Here is a 21,141-nt window from a genome sequence, read left to right as displayed (position 1 = left end):
AACTATTCTCCTGTTGGGGGGGTAGGAGGGAACAACACAAAACTTTAACATATTTTTCTAGCGAAAAAGTCCCCAGAAATGATTCACAGGGTACAGTGTAAGTGCTTGATCATTCCATTCTACTGTGAAGAGCAGCAAATAATACCTGCACATCTTTGATGATAAATGCTTGATTTCAGACCAAAAATCTCAATAAAACAAAACAAACCCTTCCACTTACGCAAGCTGGCATTTGTTTAATATCAAACTTTTCTTTCATCTAAGTGAAAACGCAAGTGCAAATGACATGTTATATTTCTGTTGGGCCAGGCAATAGAAAGTTTGCACAGGGACCACATTCTTCACCCTCACCCTTATGTTTTGGGAATGTGTACAACAAATTTAGACAAGCTAAAATCAGAGTTGAAGAAATACAGCAGGCTACAATGACTATGCCTTTACGACTATGACACAAACAAATTGGCAGTCTTATTTGAAATCCAATAGGCAGCAAAACTACCAAACAAACAAACAAACAAATCAACCAAAAAAACTGGTAATAGCTGGATGCTTCACTTCAGTTTAAAGCAATTTTTCTTTGTTTTCTGACACAGAACAAATTGTAGAACAGCTCTCTTCATGTTAGTATTTCCATCCAAAGACATGAGTTTTTATTATATATTTGCTCTTAGAGTTGAGGCAATATTTATTTTTCCACCTCTCAGTCCTCTTCTTTAAAAGTAGCTGAAAAATGAATGATTATAAATAAATAAATAAATAAATTGAAATCTCAGCTACAGACTTTGCTTCAGGTCTAATATCTGACCCGTTTTTATTGTTCAAAAGGACAACATAGAATACATTTTTTAAATATTCAGAAATTATACTGGTTTGTTCTGTAGCTATTTCTTCTTGCCTTTGGGACTCAGCTTCCCCGTTCTTGTCAATCTGTATGTAAATAAAGACCACTTTTAGATTGTTTTGTGAATCAAGTGAAAACTAAAATAGAGGAGGAAAAAGATTGTATGTTCTATTGGACACTGACTACAGGGAGTGATACTTTAATGTTAGAGATTAAGCTACACTGGAATGGTACAATAAGTTTTGTAACACTCTTGCTTAAAATCTCTGTAACATGCTGTTATTCTTGTTAACTGTAGTTATGAAAGAAAATGTGTGTTTTGCTGCCCAAAAAGCAGAGTCCAGCAGAACAGTAGAATAGTGGAAAAAAAGCAAAAATTTTTGAGTAATAGAGCATGAAGTCTGAAGTCAGGACGAAGTCCTGAGAACATGAGACATTGCCTTTTTTTCCTCATTGAACACACCACCATATCTTGCAATTTATTTTCTTCCTGTTTTATTTTTCTATTAAAATAAAATATTAAATTTACATCAACTGAGATGACTTAGACACAAATACAAATCAGCTACACAAATAAGGGATGGAGCAGGGGATGAATCTGGGAGGAAGGTGGTGAGGTAAGCCAAGGACAGGATATGGAGTGACATGATGAAGCCAGAGGGGGAGAAAGCAGAGTTGAGAGCAGAGAGAGTTCTGCTTCTGGTTCTTTCTTGTCTTGCTGAAAGGTGGAGGGTGAACAGCTAACCCCCAGAAGTCTTAGCTGCATCTATTTTTATGCTAAAGATATTCTAGCCATTCATGTCATTCAAAACGTAGGTCATCCATCCTCATGCCATCAGCAGCTCTTCACATTCCCAGTGGAGCATGTGCTCCAGGAAAAGATGAAAATTCAAAGGCTGGTGGTGAAGTGAAGGACAGTACTAAAGCCCCTTTCACAGTTGCTGCAATAGGCTGCATCTGTCCCCTGAGGGGTCAAGCAGGGGTCAAGCACCCACTTTGCTGCCTGCACCCACTTTTCTGTCCACACCCACTGATCACAGCAAGTCTCTCTTGATCACAGCAAGTCTTTCTTAATCACAGCAAGACACATATCAGTTGGTGAGGAAAACCCTTGCTAATCATGACAAGTGTGATGCACCCCATATATAGAAAATAATGGGGGATATGGGTGTTCAGTTACCTTTCCCAAACATATTTTATAGCTTGTACCTGCAGTTTGATGATGTTTTTGCAAACTGTTCTCAAATCAAGTACAGAGAAGGAAATGTATGTTGAGGAAAAAATAAATAAATACATAAATAAATAAATAAGAGCAGAAATTGCCATGGTAGATAAAAATCAACTATTGTACTTCCAGAAGTCAAGAAATACTACACAGAACATAATCTCTTTAAACTCTGTCTTGGAAAAAACCTCAAAAACTACAGAGAAGAGCCCTATCCTTTGTATAGTGGTCAGCTATACTAATCGAATGCAGACCTTAACCAGTTGCAGAAATCTAGCCAGGGAGTCCACAGTTTCTGTGCATATATTTCTCTTTTTGTGTGGTTTCTCTGAACTTTTTTCCCACTTTTTCCCACTTTATAAATCAGACTTTTCCCACTTTATAAATTAGACTGAGCCTAATGGAGCTCAACTGTGACGCTCAGGTTAAGACCCACTTCATGTGAACAGATCTTCTGAAGCTCACTACCAAGTTTCATTCTTCAGAGGTCCAGAAGTGCTCAGCATGCAGAGGGCATGTGCCACCTTGGCTTCTCTTCCTCTGAAGTTCAGTATCCCACAACAGCATTGCCAAACATAAAGTCTGTGCTCGTCTTTCAAACAGTCTTGCAACTTCTCCATTCAAATATATGCCATACATATGCCTGCATCAGGGAAATGTTCTGATTTTTGCAATCATGAATATGTGATTCAGGCAAAAAGTCAATGTGATTTTTCACCAAAAGGAGAACTTGTATCAGAACTGCACCAAAAGAAAAGCAGACAAAACTCTACAATGTGTCCTTTGGTTAGAAATGTGATGCTTGGCATTCACCAGTAATAAAAAGATAATGCTGAAGATGCAGAAAGTAGACAACTCTATTCATGTCAACTTATTTTCCCAATGACTGTGAAGACTCACAGGGAATATGATCAAAGCCGTGAGTAGCACCACAGCTACTATTTTCCACTGACTTTTGTAAGATAAAAGTTTGTAGAAAATTTCTACTTGAGATATCTTCACCCTGCCTTCACAAAACAAATGTGCATGAATCTAACTGATTTCAGCAAAAGATAGATAAAAACAGAAGAACTAAGAGTCTTTAAAAAACTGTGTAATGTAAAACTCAGCATTAGACACTGAGGATAAAATCCCAGTTATAAAAATGTTAATGGCAAAATGCCTGCTGAGTCCAAGAAAAGTAAGTATTCCTCCTTAGAAATTTTCTGCTTTCAGTGCTGTGCTCATACTATCAAGCCATGCCTTCTAGGGGGTGAATAAAGCTACATTTTATTCATTACATATATAGAACGCCTCTTGTGATCTCCTTTATTGTTGTGAATGGATACATTAATGTAAAAATAGTAATGTTTTCTGCTTTCTGCCACTGAATCCTTTCACCTTTTATTTTATTGACACCTGCAAAAACATTATCCATATTCTTATTTGGTGGCATTTAAAAACAATGTTTGTATGAATTTCTGTAATTATTTCAAGAGCAACATATATGAGATCTAGGGATTTATTAAAAAGAAGGGAGGGTGAATCCAAATTTCAAGCAATAATATAGAAAACTTACAGCAGGTAAAAAGAAAAGTCTCAGATATTAATTTAGGATATTTTTTCAACTATGAATGTAACAAATAGAATAAACCAATAGATTAAAATTTATACTCAGCAGATACACTGGTGCTCAAGTCTGACAAACAAAATGTTATAGTAGAAAACAGCTTTCCTTTTGTCTTGCTCTACAAGATAGCAAAATCTCCTGTAATGATCCCCAAAATGGTGGCAATACGATACTGTGTCACAGTGAATTCTCTCTCCAAAGAGATATCCTCTCCTAAGCAGAGGAAGGGTTGAGACACCAACATTCAGTAACCAAAGCTCCCAGATTCTGACAAAGTTTTTGGTGTGTAAGAAGAAAAATAGAAAACTGAGTTCAAGTATGATTTTAAGACTTGTTGAATTGTCCAAACCAACAAGATCTGAGCCTCACTTCAGAGTCACCACAGAAAAGGTCAGAAAACTTATTCCTCCAAAATGGCTTTTTTCATTGCTTTTCCCAGTTTTACACAAAAGAATAAATCATCCTTTGAAACTAATTACCAGGATGGGGAACTAAATATATGGCCTGAGAATCGTGCAGGTATTACAGAAATAGATTTCTTTTTTTAATCCACAGTATAATCTGCAGTATAATCCTTACACCTGAACTATACATATGATTGTTTTAACAGTTAATGTATGCAATCTTTAAAATAAAAGATCATAGCAAGTCAGTGTAGGAGAATAGAGAACAGAGGGTGGATTTGAAAAAGTAAGGAAGCAGGAGGGACAGAATAACAGGAAAGAATCTTATTTCTCTGAAGCTGAAAATTCAAACATTCTTGTCAGCATCTGAATCAGACAAAGTTTTTAGGAACAGACACAGACCTAGACCACCCTAGCATCAACTAATTACTTCAAAATGAATTCATGGAATACAAAGGGGTATATTTTCAACACGGGAAGAAAGGTGTACTGTTTTTTTTTTGAGCAAAACAACAATAACATTTAAATTCTCTGCCACCTCAGACTGAAAAGCATATACATTATTTGTATGCAGAGCCTAAGTACTTGAGAATCGAATGGAAGATACTAGGTTCTCTTTGCCAAATACTCAATCTTGTGGCAAGAACCTGTAAAGTCTATTAAGAATGAAGAAGCGAATCCAAAAAAACAGTGATTCCCAGCTATTCTGCAACCTGTAGTTGAAGAAATCGGCTGTGCTTCGCTGAATTCAGTTTCTTACCTATCTCCATTGGCCTTCTGTGCACAATTTTACTCTAAAAACACAAAATTTGGGTGCCTGCAGATAACACCTGAAGTGTCTGAGCTGCTGGCTGCAGGGAAAGACACCAAGCAAGGTATCATTCCTTCCACACTGCAGGACCTTGTGCCAGGGAATGTAAAACAGCTGCAGCTCCTGACAGACAGTTAACGAGACCAGGAGCATGGCAGCCAGCCTTCAGACCTGCCTTAACCTATTTTCCAGGTTGTAGGATGGTATTTCCACTCATTCTGCATTCACAGTCTGAAAGCCAGTATTCCATCAGAATTCCTGAACTGACTAGGCCTTACACTACCCTTACTATCAGAGGTAAAGGAGTTGATATTATTCCCACTTGAGAAAATAGTTCAGAGATTAGCACTAATAGTGCCAAGGCTATGAGTTTGAGTTGTGTGCACAGTCTGTTCTGTTGCTGTTTTCCACCACACCTGCAAGTGGATAGAATCATTTCTTTTAAGGCTAATTGCCACAAGTTCCTCAGTGCTAGGAGGTCCATGCTCTTAGGAAAATAAATAAATAAAATAAAATAATTAAAAAATAAAATGAGAGATGGCTTTAAAAGAAAAAAAGAAAAAAAAGATTGCTGTTACATTTTATAGACTGTTCAGTGCAGCAGTTGTGTGTTTGACATCTTCTCAGAACATCTGCTGCAAGGACTGCTGTGAGAGGAATGTATAACTTGTGAATCTTGTCTTTGCCTGGGGGAAGGAACTGTGCTGGGGGAATTTCAGATGTCTGAAACTGTAGCTATGCTACTCTTGTGCCCTTCTCAGTAAATCCTGTTAACTTGAGCTTTTTGCGGTGATGTAGCTATTTCTGCTGCTAAATTCTGGAACTACAATGACACGCACTTGTCTCAGTAACAACCCATTGATGAGAACATAGGTGCTTTAAGCCACAGGACCAATCTGTCTCAGTTTGGCAGACCCATAGGAATCTCAACTGTTCAACACTGTGCAACCACTTCAAGTTACAGGGAGTTTGTGTTAAATGTCTGGTTTCTACTTAAGAGCTCATCCAAAGGGAATCCATGTAGACACATTCTTCAGAAAGGCTGAAGATATCAGTGTTCACAAAGAAGATAAGTAATGACATCAAATCAAATTAAATCAATCAATGTGAGTATTAAATTACTTTTGCATGTCTAAAAGACTTTTCCTTGACATATTGAAGGTGAAGCAACAACAGAGCTTGGAAAAGTTGTATTTGCTCAGTCAATGTAAGACATCTCTACATCTGCCCTCCTAGCACCTTTGATCCCTTTCTCAAAACTGATTACAGATAAGGGGACACTATTAACTGGCTTAGCTGCCAAGTAATCTTCGTTTTAATTTGAGAAGGCCCCCTAACTGCTGAAATCAGACCCAGAGATAAAGAATAACAGAATATTCAGAACCTTCTATAGCTGACGGTAAGACAGAGAAAGATTTCAAAAAAGTCACTGTGGTTAATAACATCATCAGACTGCAACTATATACAGTGAGACTGAGATCGCAAGCTATATCTGGAGTAACAGAGACACTTTGATTAAACAAAATCTATGAATCTTCATTTTCTTTTTCAGTCTTCCATGGAGCTGAGCTCAGTAAGGGTCAAGATTCATAAAGAAAAGTTGTAGCTATCTGTAGAAAAAATGCATGAGGGATTGTTTAGTAACATACATTATCAGTTAATCATCTCATGTACTACTACTGCCATCATGCGTTGATAAATGGTAACACTGGACATTATACCAAAGCCTAACCTTAAGGATAGGTGTACCTCTTCACCTCTTCTTTGTTTATGTTTCCTAAGCTTGATGCTATGCACTTTTTTACCTTACATCTTTAATAAATGCTGAAGGAAGGGGAAGTTCTTCCAAGAGGAAAATAATTAAAAAAAAAAAAGTACTTTTTTTTTTTTTTTATAATCGTACTAGGAAAAAAGCAAGAAAAAAATCATTTTCTCTGGAATATTACATAAAAATATTTTACATATTAAAAATATGCTATTATTTTTTATTTTGTATATAAATAAGTAGAATATAAATGTCATCAGAGCAATTTATGTCTCAGGGTATATTGTACAGATATTGCAGTCATTAAGTATTAAAATTAAAATCATTTCAAGTCCTTGACAACATCTCTCAGCAAAAGATGGACACAGAACCTTATGTAAATGTGCATTTGCATCTCATAATACAAAAACATGAGTCTGACCTGTCACTATTAGTGGGTAGAGAAGGGGGCTAAAGCAATACATACCCACTTCTTCCCAGCTGCATGAGCCTTTAGGACTTTCACAGAGACAAACACAGGAAAAAATATATATATAAAAAAAAATCTGAGCAAACAAAAAGCCTTATCTTTGTGTGGTGAGAATAAGGACACAATACTTGTTTTCCCAGAAATAAATGTATTGTTTAACACCTGTCTTCAACCTAACTTTTATAAGGCTTTGTCTCGCACCATAACAGAGACCTTTATTTGTTTATTTCCTCTGCACTCAGTGAAGCCAACAAAAGGAATACTACACGGAGTGCTTGGAGTGTTATAAATATAATATGTACAGGGAATGAATCTTGAGATAGGCCTGCTATGTATCTTGCTTCCTTTCACTATGAAAGGACAGGAAATACTTTCAACAGGTGTTGTGAAGGACTGCATGAAGGATTTGCAGCCAGGAGAGCAAGAATGATGTTTTGGTGGACTTCTGTTAGACTTGTGAAAGTTATTTAGTCCTTCTGCGTCTTTCTCTGCCACTTGGCAAGAGTAATGTTCATTCACTTTATGAGGTGCTTTGAAGGAAGGAAAAATTAGGACTAACATTAAAGCTAGACCTGGTTTTCTGCCTGGGCATGCATGGGAGGGCTGTGGAAATGCGCCCTGCCCTCGCCAAGCTGACCAGATGTGAGGTCACAGAGGGAGACGCTCCTGTCATTGGTGTCACCTAGTGACACAGACACACCCCAACAGTGCCACCAGGAGGGTCTGTCATTTTTCCCCCAGGCCACTCCAGATGAAAACCTCTGGGCACAGTGCAGTGGGAGTGCAGGCTGCCAGGATGGGGCAGAAGAGGCAAAGGGCTCCCTCATGGGCCTGCCAACCAAAGACCACCCCTAGGGACTGGGACGCCATCCTCATTACAAGGCAGGGCCCTGGTGGGAGAGGAGGCTGCCCCTGGCACTTCTTGGCCAGCTGCACCATGCTGCTGGCCACAGCCAACTGGCAGCAGCACCATGAGGCCCAGCAAGGCAAGGGTGGTGGTGACAGGCGAGGGCAGATGTGGGAGCAGATGGACATGTGGGGCTTGTTCTGGCTGTGCAGGAAGGCTGGTAGAGGCAGAAGATGGCGGCAGAGGCACAGAAGGAAACATTTTTTTAACCGAGAGACAAAGATAAGGAATCCAAGGAAAGAGAAGTACCACAGGGAACAGGACCACTCTGTGTCTTCTTCAAATGGCAGCTGGGTGCAGGAGGGACCACACAATTCTCCCACACAGAGACTGTGGCACAAGAGGTCTGGGGGGGCACACTGGTGGCATGACAGCAGGAGGAGGAGGAGACACCACCGCTGCATGAAGCCTCTCCAAGAAGCCAGGGCAGGTGGGCAGAGCAGCCCCAGAGAGGCTTTGCAGCACAGGCCTCCCCCAAGAAATCAACAGCCTCAGACCATCCATATTGCCCGCAAGTGTTACCACAGTTTCTCCTTGGGAGTGCAGCAGCCCTGTGAGCCAGCAGCGGGCAGTGATGGTAGAGTCTCGTGCAGTCCCCCACTCTGGAATGTGAAGAAGCACTGCGGGTCAGACAGGTCCCACATTCCTCCTGAGCTGCTGCAAGAGATGACTAGGTACCTCTACCCCATGAACATGGCAGGGTACTGCCTGCCGGGGATGTGTGCGCCCCACAACACCAGCCAGTACATTATGGATCAACATCTGGACGCATGGAAAAATGAGCAGGAAGAAGCAGTGGCAATGTCCAGAGAGAACAGTATTGACAGCATCATGGATGAGAACTCTCTCACAGCCCCTCTCCCTTCCATAGCCCAGAATGAAGGAGACATCTCTACAAAGGAAGAGGAGGACAAGGAGGAGAAGAGCATGCAGCTCACCTACGAAGACTGGAAGTGCAAAGCTGATATCCACCATGAAACCTAAACTGGGGTGACAATGCAAGGAAAGTGTCTAACTTGTAACATCATCAGCTATTAAGAGCCAATAAGCTTTTGACATTCAGCTCCCTAAATAAATATATATAATCACTTCTAATCTTGCTGCATACTGCCTAGTGATTCACATACACCGAGATAGGGCTTGCAAAATAAGAGCCAAAAAAAAAAGCCTAGTATTGTATATGACAAAGCAGTCAAAACAGCTGTCTTGAAGAGTTATCTTTTAGAGACTCTATTCCCCTCAGGTGCATATATCCCATTCAGGATGGCTTTTAAGTACATTATTATGTCCTACTGAAATAAGAGGCCTTACACATATGATTAAAAAAATGAATATATGTAAACACAGATTAGAATGGAGGCTTAATTTGGACATTAAAAGGGAGAAAACTGACACTAAAGCCTGCTTAACCATGGCTAAAGTGTGTATTTGCGTATATACATAAATACATTGTATAATAAATGCAGCTCAAAATTAGGACAAAAAGAACAAAATAATGATAAAAATTTAAAAAAATGGGGGTACAACAGCCCAGTCACAGTGCACACACCTTGACCTGTCATGAGCGCTCATATCATTTTCATGTTACCAAAGGTCAGGAAGAGAATGAAGTTTGTTTATATATATTCACTTCATTTTTCAAGCTGCCTCAAAGTGTAGTCATGGGAACCATCACAAACATACTAGTATTTTTGTATCAAGGTGAAAGAGACATTAGCCTTATGTGTCCACTTGCTATTGGGAGAAAAAAAATATATTCAAAAGAGAAAAGCGGCATTCAAAAACTTCTCTTGGTTGCTGCTTAAGAGAGAATGATGCTTATGTGGGTTGGGTATTTAACAAGGTGAAAACAAATATCTTGTCTCTGACACAGATATTTGTGGACAGACAAAGATAGAATAAAGTGACATAAGCCTTTTCCAACTATGGTCTGAGCTGAGACAAGGTCTAAAATGCAGCTGGTTGTTGAAGAACTCATTTTTTGTATTTCTAGCAAAGCAGCCCCCTAACAACCAACAAGAGAAATAAAATCAATATTAATCAGAATTTTCCTATATATTTCAATATTTTTTCCGCGTAAAATAACCATGTATATGTATAGAGCTGTATGTATAAATATGCTTTTTTTTTTTTTTTTAATGTAGAATTAAGTGTTAAAGTAGCTATATACTCTCTAAAAGGTTAGAACTTGAAAAGTATGCAAATCACTCATATGGCAAAAATCTTCATTTTTAGCTCCATAGCTTGAGATGGCTAATGTGCTATTATGGACTCTAATGGGTGAGGATGATGTAGAGGGAGTAAAGCCAGAAGAAAAAATTTGGTATGTCATAAATGAACTGACAGAAATTTCTACTTCATAGCAGACTTCTCAAACCCTGACTTATTTGAAAACTATAAAATTCTTCCCAAGTAAATGTAATTTTCCATTTTTTACTGTCTATAAAAATGAGTTGAAGCAGTGCTAACCATGAAGAAAACTGTTTGAATAAGTGTAAGGTTTGTAGCCTCACTGTTTGTATCCCTTACTGCTATATTTCTGACTTTGAAAGACAATAAAAGCTTGACAAAAACAAACAAACACACAAACAAACAAACAAAAAAACCTCCAGTGTATTTCAGATTTAGTTCTTAAGTATTTTCAGTCTCATTAAGAACATTTCTATATAAAGCTTTTATTTTTTTTTTTAATTGGAGACTAATATAGAAATCTTCCCCCTCCTCCCCCCCCCCCTTGTGGATGAGAAGAGGTTTCTCTGATTATTAAAAAAGAAAAAAAAAAAGAAAAAAAAAAAAAAAAAAAAAAAAGCACATTTTCCCTATGAAGATGATTTCTAAAACTGTCTGAAATTTGAAGAGAAAAATGGTTTTCTTCTTCCCTACTCCTAATTTTTAGTTGGGTGTCTGGATATGTCTGGAGAAATACTTCGACAAATTACAATTAACATGACATAGCAAACACTCAAAAAAGATACTACAACTTAGTTGCACACACTGCCAACATGTAGAAGAGTGATGTCCATGAAATGAATATCATTTAATTCAAGAGCACAAAGAAAAAATTAATTTTGAATTTACTCCACCGGAGAAAGAAAAAAAAAAAAAAAAAGAAAGAAAGAAAATAGAAAACGGAAGCTCTTCTTACAACAGCAAAGAGCGTTGGTAAGTTTTTGCTAAAGGATTTTAACTACATGTTGTCTCAAGAAGTTAAGAGCCAAACATAGGGAACTCATAGTAAGAAGCAGTAGGTTTTCTGTTTGTTTGTTTGTTTAAAGTGGGGTAATGTAGCAAGATATTTTTCTCTTAAGTGCTCTCACAGGTAAGAAGGGAGCAACACTAACTTTATGGCAACATTTGGATTTGATCTTGCTTGTCAAACTACAAGTTCTCTAGACAAGCGATACCTAATAATTTCAAGCTGATGTATGTGCTTTCAAATATGTCAAGCATATCAACAGAATGAGGATATGAAACATCTACAAGTATAGTATTTTTAAGTGACTAAAGAAAAATAAATCCTTCTGAAATACAAATTTTCTAAAACATGGGATATCTTAATAAGCATTTCTGATGTCAGTGCCAAGCTGATTTTCATGTACCTCCAAGTGTCACAGAAAGGCTTGGGCTGGAAGTGACCTTAAAGACCATATAGTTCCAACCTCCCTCCCATGGGCAGGGATACCACCCACAACCTGATCTGGAATACCAGATCAGGTTGCCCAAGGCCTCATCCAGACTGGTCATAAATATCTCCAGGGACATCCGCAGCTTCTCTGGGCAGTTCGGTGCCTCACCACCCACTAAGTGAAGAATTTCTTCTTAACATCTAATCAAAATCTCCTCTCTTTTACTTTAGAACTGTTCCCCCTTGTCCTATCAGTATTTCCCCTCATTAAAGGTCACAAGGGCAGAGCAGAGGGGGACAATCACCTCCCTTGACCTGCTGGCCACTCTGTTGATGCAGCCCAGGATGCAGTTGGGCTTCTTCACTGCAAGCACAAGCTGCTGGCTCATGTTGATCTTTTTGTCCACTAGAACCCCCAAATCCTTCTCCGCAGGGCTGCTCTCAGCCTTATCTTCTCCCAGTCTGTACTCATGTCTGGGTTTGCCCTGACCCAGGTGCAGCACTTTGCTCCAGCAGATGCAAGGGTCCAGTCTTCCTTGTCTTGTGAGTCAGGGTTAGAAGCCATTTTACCTTCCCCTTCCAAGGACATAAGGCAGGGCTGTCACTCAGCCTGGTCAGTCCACAATCAATATCATACATCAATCTCTCGCTCAGATTCTTGGACACTACACTGCCTAGTCAGCTCCTCCCACAGGCAACTTGGTTTAACAGTTCGCCTAGCTGGTCATTCTTGTACCCACAATACCCATCTCTGCCTGCAGGCCGTAAGGGGACTTCCAGATTCTGGTGTTTCCTGAAACTGAGGATCTGGGCAGCTTTTTTTTTTTTTTTTGTCCTCAGGAGGTCTATTTGAGAATAGGTGTCTGCCTGGGGAGGTTGTGGCCCCTCTGCCTGGGTTTCAGCCTCAGCCCAGCAGTTGCGATGGACACTGTTTTTCTTTCAGTAGAAGGCTGCTTCTTCTTGCTCCAAGAATAGAGAAAAGCAGCTCGCCTGCTGCCCTCCTGCGCAAACTGCTGTGCAAACTGCAGAGCCATGCCCTGGCTGCCCTGTTCCTGGCTGCTCAGTGCTCTCTAGGGGCTGCTTTTGTACATATCATTTACATAAAAAACTCATTATGTAAAAATCTAAATCACTAATATTTTTAGAGGGTATAATTAAGTACATATTCAGCTTGGTAAATGAGGACAACAGGGTATTGTTATGAATGCCATTAATAGCACAACACAGACCTGCCAATATCTTTATTATAGTTTAATGAAGCAGCAAGGCAATTCTTACTATTTATTTTCTGATAGCAGAGCTAGAAGAAAAAATCCCATTCTTCATATCCTGAATATGAGATTCCCAGAACTGTGAGATTCACAGAACTAATTATGACCTTCTGTTTCTTCTCCCTGGGAATGTATCATACAAGCAGCACAGATATGCAGCCTCTGTCCCATGTTCTCGTGTGCCAGGGACAAGAGATCTGTGTTTCATTTTAGGTATTTTATGCAAACAAGGACCAAAAATAATCGGAGAACAACCTCACAGCTGCTAGTTTAGAGTATTATCTCCCTGGGAGATAAGATATTTGGATTCCTCTCCCCACTCCAGTGTGCAATTTATGTTACTACAAATTCATATAGACTCAAGAGAACAGATTAAGGCCACACTGTCTGGTCTCCAAATCCTTTTGAGCTGATTTTCTAGATGGTTGAAAATAGAAATTCAGACTTATTTAGGTAAAGGAAGAATGAACACTCAGGTGTCCTGAATCCTAAGTAGGTATTTAAATCACTGAGCTATTACACATTGAAGAAACAGCATCATCCTCACCTTTAGAAACTTTGAGAATCTCCTCTTTGAATTTTTGTAGCATAACCATATTAGAAACAGAGTGTATACCATGTATAGGACAGGGTTGGCAACAGATGTATTAATGTAAAATACCTTTGATTTTATTGAAGATCATACAACAATTCAGTCACTATATACTTAGTATTTTCATTATTCTTAACAAAATGTGGCATTGTTGCAATTTATGACTATAGCAAATTTCTGAATTTCTATGAAATTTCATACCTACAAAATAGAGGAAGGATTAGACAATAAAAATTGCTGCTTGTTATTGACATCCTGAGCTTTCCTGAACTAAAAAGGCCTATTTTTGAGAATTATGGAGAAACATGATTTTGTTATGAGATGAACATAATTATTTGTCTAGACAGTTAGTAAATTCTGTAAGGACAAAAATCTACATTAAAAGTTTGTCACCAGTGAATAGGCCTAACTTATTTGCACATATGTACTGGAAACCAGTTGCAGCCTTTGACAGTGCATGCCAAATTACCAAAGCTAACATTAAATTTTATTTATACTGACCACCAAGATTCATAATCTTTGCTTTTTCTTTCAAAAATGTATGGTCCCTAAAGGTGCAGATCTTCCACTTTTTTCTTCAAAGACCACATGCTAGTTAAACCTAAACACCTTTTAAACCAGGTTACCCTAACAAATTAAGGACCTGTCAGATTTTCTCTCTGAACAATCTCAGTAATGGAAAAAGGTTCATAAAATACTCCATATAACTAGAAAAGATACTGGAATATTTTTTGTGCTCTATACTCAAATTGATTCATAATAAATCTAGATTACTGATAGTTGGTTTCTTCAATAGCTATGACCATAGCTATTGACAGGTTCAGAGAGATAGTTAGCTAATTCTTAAATAAGGCTATGACATCATTGGGGATAATTCAGCTAAGCATGATGTCTCCTTCACAGGTAGTTTATCCTACAGCTCTAATATCATGGTGACAGTTGAAGTCTCATTGCTGCTGTGGGCCTCAGTTTCTTAGACACCGAGTTGTGACAAGTGGATGACTCTATGGTGGGTATGAGAATGGCTCTCTGAAGGGCCTTCCAGATCCCTTGAGAAAACCGCTAAGGAAAATTGAATAGGACTATCATGAGAGCCTGTTAAAGAGAAAGAGCAGGCTGTACACATCCTCACTCCATTTCCACAGCAGTCTGAGATTTAAAACAAAAAAAAAGCTGTTGAGACAAAAGTCAGACTAAGCTAAGTCTGAAGATATAAATACTGGAAAGAGTGCAGTAAAGAGCCATGAAGATGATTAAGGGATTGAAGCCTGTGACTTATAACAAGTGGCTGAGAGACATGGCACTGTTCAGCTTGGAGCAGAGAAGGCTGAGGGATATCTTATCAATGTGTATAAATACCTGATGAAGGGTGTGAAGAAGGCAGTCAGGCTCTTCTCAGTGGTGTCCAGTGAATGGACAAGAAACAATGGATACAAACTGAAATACAAACAATTCCATTTCAAAATCTTTCACAGCAAAGTAGTCAAACAGTTGAACAGGTTGCCCAGAGAGGCTGTCAAGTCTCCATCTTTGGATCTTCAAAATCTGACTGAACATGGTACTGAGCAACCTGCTCTAGCTGACCTTCTTCTGAGCAGGAGGGTTAGACTTAACAACCTCCAAAGGGGCTTTCCAAACTCAGACATTGTGTGATTCTGTAAGCAGTTTACCTTGGCTGTTTTATTCTTCTCAGGCAATGCAACATTGCTGTGGACCTCTACTTTGATAAAAAAGTGATTCTACTGAAAACACAGTTCCATACCTTTAATGATTTGTATAAAAATGCTCCTTTGCATTTACCAGCCTAACGATGATAAATGAACTTTCTGAAAATCAAGAAAGTTTCTACATTAGTTACCATTTAAATGGGATGTTGGGCTAAAAATATATACATCTGAAATGTAAACATTGGACAATACTTGTAATTATTTCAAATTAAGACACATAAATCTAAGAAATTTGAAGCTTGGGAATTTGCTTAAAAGAAATAATAATAAAAAAGTAATAAAATTAGTTGTCAAATGAGACAACCAAATGATTTATTTTCCCTTATATATTGATATCATTACAAAAATACAGAAATGCAACATCCTTCAAAGTCTGTGAAATCTAATCTGGGACTGCAAGCAGTAGGCTGATTATCATTCTGTGTTTGCTGTCTGCTGTTATTGCTGCACTTGAAGAGAGATTTGGGCACCTTGCTCTGACAGATGTTTGGGAGATGAGAATGCAGTGTTTGAAAATGATATAGCTGTTTACAAATACTGCAATTGAATTACTTTGTGATTCCAGCTTTCCCCATCCAGAAGCTCTTCATTCATGGTAAGCACTTTGTCTAAAGCCAGCTCTCTCTGTCTTTCCTCTAATGTTCCCAGACTGAAATTGAACATTTTCCCTGTTCCCACCTCAATCCCTCCATAAAACTTCATGTAAACCAGAAAACTAAAGTGCTCAGGGGACTATTGTACAACTGTCCTTACCATTAACACTGAGCCTGGCATCATTTAGGACTGAAGCAACTAATGCTCTTCCAAGCAATGCCCAGAGTGAGCATGGTCTAGAGACCACTCAAAACAAACAAAAAGCAGTCTGGATGTGGTCAACATACATGTATTTTGGGTGGAAAGGGATTTGAACTAGATAGATATAAACCATGACATGTCAGTTGGTTGCAAGGCCAGAGAACAATCCAAGCCCCTTTTTATCTATTCTGTAGATCCTTCTTTCTTCTTTGATACATCTTTTCTCTCCTCTAGATTCAAATTAAATATTTTTTTCTTCAGAGGAAAGAATAAGATCTCCTTAGACCTTAGCCCCAACAAAGCCTGAAATGGATCAGAGGTGCCCAAATCCCTTTGAACCCTTAGAAGGATCTAACCCCACATTGGAATATCTGCTTTTATGTATGCACACAGGTGAATAGCTTGGAGGGCACATAAGCTCAGAGCAGCTGGAATCCTGAGACAATCAAACTTTTAGAAGTCTTTTTTTTTTTTTTTTTTTTTTTTCATTCACAACAGAAGAGGTATGCCCTAAAACAAAGTCACTCTTTAGTTAAACAAGTTCCTGCTCTAAAGCAGGGGCAGTTGAAAAAGGTTCATAATGATTTTTAACAGGAAAATGACTCTTTTTCATATTTTTCTTCTTAGAAACAGCTAAAAGGAATTTGGTTAATCTTTCAGGTTAAACCTGAAGAATAATCCAGCAGAAAATTTCAGTTCCATGCTTAAAATCTGGAAGTTACAAACACCTGAAGACCAGGTGTTACAATGAGAATTACCATTAATAACAGGCAGTGTTACTAGGTGTGCTTTGAAATATACAAAAAAAATGGTGAACTCCCCTTCCAGACCCTCTTTTTTCCCCCCCAAAGGCAGAAAAAGCAACTGTTCCCCCATTAACTTATACCTGAAGAAAAGTATATTCTGAAGAACAAAACAGTGTACCAGATGGAATTGAGAAACTTTGGTCTGTGGCAAAGCTTTTATACCGATAGCTGAGACAGGAATCATCCTTCAGACACCTGCACAGTCAGTTGTCCCCTACAGAGACTCTATGACAAGGCTCTGACATAAAGGGAAGGAAAAACGAGCCTTAGCCCAGGCAAGTACACGATGCTCACACTGAGCTCAGCTTCTTACCTCAGTCACAACCTGGCCAGATTTGGCCCTGAGAGCCAAAGATGATTTCTGAGGCATTACACAGTTCAGTTTGGTGCAACATTTTTGCAGACATGTATTTGGAGATCTGAGCAGTATACAGTCTTCACATATCCACTCCTCAAGATACTCATGGAAAATTTCGGTCATGTAGGTAAGAACAAACCTGGAGAGCAAACAACAGAAAGCCAAGGTTTAAAACATTTCCAGTCAGAGGGCTTAACTGGTGTTTTACCTGCAGTGGTGGTCCTTTTGCAGAAACACAATTTATTCTGGATTGCACCTTTGCACCAGACCCATGCTTTTGTTCCTCGCACTGAACCCCTTCTCCATTTAGCAGAGCTTTTTGCACCAAGTGAGAGTAATTTAAAACAACCAGGTTACAACTTCAAGATATCTTTCCAGTTTCACTAACAAATGACATCTGAGCACTACTGTTGTTTTGGCACTTAAGGGATAGTCATCTTAGGATGAGTCCTATGCAGTTTAAGAGCCTCAATAGTTTGCTACTTTTAAGAGACTAAATAGTTCAGGAAAGCATGGATAATATGCTATATGCTAACAGCCACATAAAAACCTGAGCTTTCATCTGTACTCAAGTCCTGGCATTCTGAATGATAATTTAGCTGCCTGATAGGCAGCTGATTCTGACATTGATCTTTTACTTGATATTAGTAGATGTGCACTTGATCCATTCACAAATTGCTTAGAAAAATCTGTTTGCACTCTGCAAAAGAAATATGTGTCTCTGTATCTTTTGGTCATCCCACCTCTTATTTGGGATGGGATGTATTTTTAACTGTTACTAAGAAGCAAGAACAAAAACAAACAAACAAACAAACAAACAAACAAAAAAGAGTCTGGTTTCAGTCCCAAAGGGCCTTAAGGGTTGAGAGTGGGAGACAAAAAAAAAAAAAAAAAAAAAAAAAAAAAGCTAGTTAAAGTTCCTGGTAAGTAAAAAACATCAAAAGCATCAATCCCCTGAATCCCACTGCTGGTGGGAGTACTAGAAGTAGTTTTCCATCTGCTCAGCCCTAATATGTAGAGGTAGGGAAAAAGTCCAACAGAGCAGTTCCCTTCTGACAACACAGTTTGTCAAAACTGAAACAGTTCAGGGTCACAATTTCAAATTGTCATCATTTTAAAAAATAACAATGGTGGCAGAAGGGAGATTCTGCTAAAAACAAAATTGAACATTTTTGTTTCCAAATATATATGTATTTTAATTTCTATTAGTATGAATCTGGTGAAATTGAATTGTCTATATATGGTAAGACTGGGATGAAATGGCATCATATGGACCAGAAGACTGCTCAAAAAGTCCATTATATCCCACTGCTATGTCTTCTGAAGATACCACAAAGAGTGCATAAAATCACTTTAGAAATGTTTTAATAAGACATAAAAATCTCCGTACAGATTTTTTTTTTTTTTTTTAATGTTACTGCCTGTACAGAATAGAATTTGAAGGCACAAAACGATCCTGAATATGAAGTATAGTGGTTATTTTACATACAGAGTTTGAAACAAAACAAATAAACAAACCAAAAACATTGGAATATGTTTATGGAGGGCCCTACTGTTGATGCAATATGACACTGAGTTTACCAAAGCTGCACGCAAAAATAAATAAATAAATAAATAATTTGTTACCACTCTAAGGCTGAATTTTCTCCCCTCTAGCCACAGTTAGAGTTAGGGTTATCCAGGTTAGGGTTGTCTCTGCTCTTAAAGGTAGAAGGAGAAGACCTTCTTCTAATCAGTTGTCTGAGGAGACAGAGGTATTCTGAGATATTGTAAATGGTGTTTTGTGGTGCCCAGTAAGAAAACTCACAAGGTTACAAAAGATGCATGAGGCTTTCATGCACTGACTGGTGGAATGCAGAACCAAATAAACCTACCTATTCTCCTTGGAAGTTTTTCTCTTCATAAATTTGCTCTTTTTCTAACTAACCAGGCTCACACAGACTTTTTAAAGACTAACAAATTATCCAGTCTGCTGTCCAGCACAATGGAAGGTGCAACAAAATTATTCTCCTAAGACTGTTTCAGTGGTTCCATTGGGAGATCCTCTAACTGCCTGGGGATTGAACTGCCCAGCTATTTATATTGCAGCTTCTCATTCATGATAGCAGGTAAGTAAATTGTTTGTTAGATAAATTATATTAACCCCACACACGTCAAACCTAATTCTCAGGCTGTATTAGTAAGTGAGTCCTTTAAATCCACTGGGCTCTATCACTTCATAAAAAATGTATATCTCACCCATGTTATTTGAAATCCAGAGAGATTCTTCTTGAATTTGTTTTCACCAAGTGTCTCTGCCTCCTTGCCTAATTACCAAAGAGATGTCTTGCCTCTAGAGGCAAAGTAATTTAATATGTTTTTCTAGTTGCTACAGTAGCTGAGTCATAATACAGGGTTTGTGAAATTACATCCTTTCTTTGGCTACAGGCAATAAGATACACAGAGCTGCATGAATTAGTGTATATGAAGGAGAGATTCAAAGAGATAGATTTTGAAAGCATAAAGTCTACTTTTAATCCACAAAAGTATCTCTAGTGTAGAAAATAAGACTAAAAAACCCACTGGCATCTAACAGTTTTGGCAGAACATTTATTCTGAAATAAATGTGAATTGTGGTGTGAATTGTCTCTAAAAAAAAATCCTCAGATAATATATTAAAATAAAGTAGCTTGAAAGTACTTCTCATGCATTTTTCACATTCCTAAGCAAATTCTTTGTTAAATCATATTAAAAAAAAATAAAAAATAGTTTCTTGAACAAGAAGATGGCTAATTAAAACTGACATGTCCAGAAATTACATAACTTCTGCAATATACTGAGAAGAGATCTACTAGGGAAAGATTTTTTTTTTCTTTTGTAGCATTTCATCTTTTTAATAAATGCACATACTGGTTTAATTGGTAGCTACCTTGGCCAATTTTTTTGATTAATTAGATGTAAACCTCTTCATTATTTGGAAGTATTTTATGACTAAAATTCATTCCTTCAGTGCTCAAAAATGAGGGTTCAGCAGGGCAGAATACTGTTTGGATTATCATTTTTCTGAGAATAATTCATTTTAAAATGAGGATTACATGATGGATCTCTCTTTATCTCAAGAATAAAAACAAAAAAATACTCTCCTTCTCCCTCCCTCTCACCCTCCCCCCTCTCCCCACCAAAAAATAAAAGAGGGAAGACACCAAATAAGATAAGTATCCTCATAAAATGTCAGAATAAAATGCCTTGGAGAAGGAATTAACAAAGCAATCAAACAGACAGCACAACTGAAGAGAGCCATGTGACTGGAGGCCCTTCTAATGCCACACATGTTCCTACCAGTCAGCATTTCTTTTGAAAGCTGGAACACCCTTGTTTGCTCTTTAGTGACAGATTAAGCACAGATGGCAATTCAACAGCCTTGTCTGTGCATGTTGGCCCAGAGAACGTGACCTGCATCTGTTTTAAGCAACAGACTAATGTGTTTGCTCAAGACAGCAGCAGGCATTGCTGAGTAATCCTGGAATTCACAAGAGCCTCTTTTCTTGCGTTTGAGACTTTTCCAACGTGGAAGAGCAGGTGTTCACATGTGCTTGATCTAGGATGAAAGATGGCTTTCTGGAACACTTCTGAACTTTCTATTTCGACAGATTTTTGTGGAGAACATGAAAATGAGCACATTATGTTTCAGAGAAAGGTTAGTGGAGTGCTATGCCACAAAAATTTCATTCTTAATATGTTAAGGCAGCAGGCCATAATTCAAATGTGGGTTTAAAATAAAAAATCAAAATATTTGACACAAGTCTGAAAGCATTTACCATACAAATGTATAGCATTTCCTGCAGAACAAAAATTATTTATTTAATTATTTGGTGAAGTAAACACAATTCTATATATTACAAGTTTGTCATGTGTATTCTTACCTCAAAAAAAAAAAAAAAAAAAGCTAAAAGTCAA

The 21,141-nt window shown here is 38.1% G+C and overlaps 1 long non-coding RNA gene across 1 annotated transcript; it reads right to left on the bottom strand.

The window, feature by feature from the left end:
- Positions 1 to 806: 806 nt before the first annotated feature.
- LOC309874704 lies at positions 807 to 19,505 on the bottom strand. The gene is made up of 4 exons (XR_014316890.1): positions 19,444 to 19,505; positions 17,161 to 17,344; positions 14,879 to 14,956; positions 807 to 927 (listed from the first exon to the last, which is right to left on the bottom strand). It is a non-coding gene; the product is annotated as an uncharacterized lncRNA (long non-coding RNA).
- Between the last annotated feature and the right edge of the window lie 1,636 nt (positions 19,506 to 21,141).

Source organism: Aythya marila (genome assembly GCF_965140915.1).
Source record: "Aythya marila genome assembly, chromosome: 1".
Classification (NCBI taxonomy): domain Eukaryota; kingdom Metazoa; phylum Chordata; class Aves; order Anseriformes; family Anatidae; genus Aythya; species Aythya marila.
The sequence above is the reverse complement of the archived record's forward strand: the minus strand, read 5'-3'. Positions and strand labels throughout refer to the sequence as shown.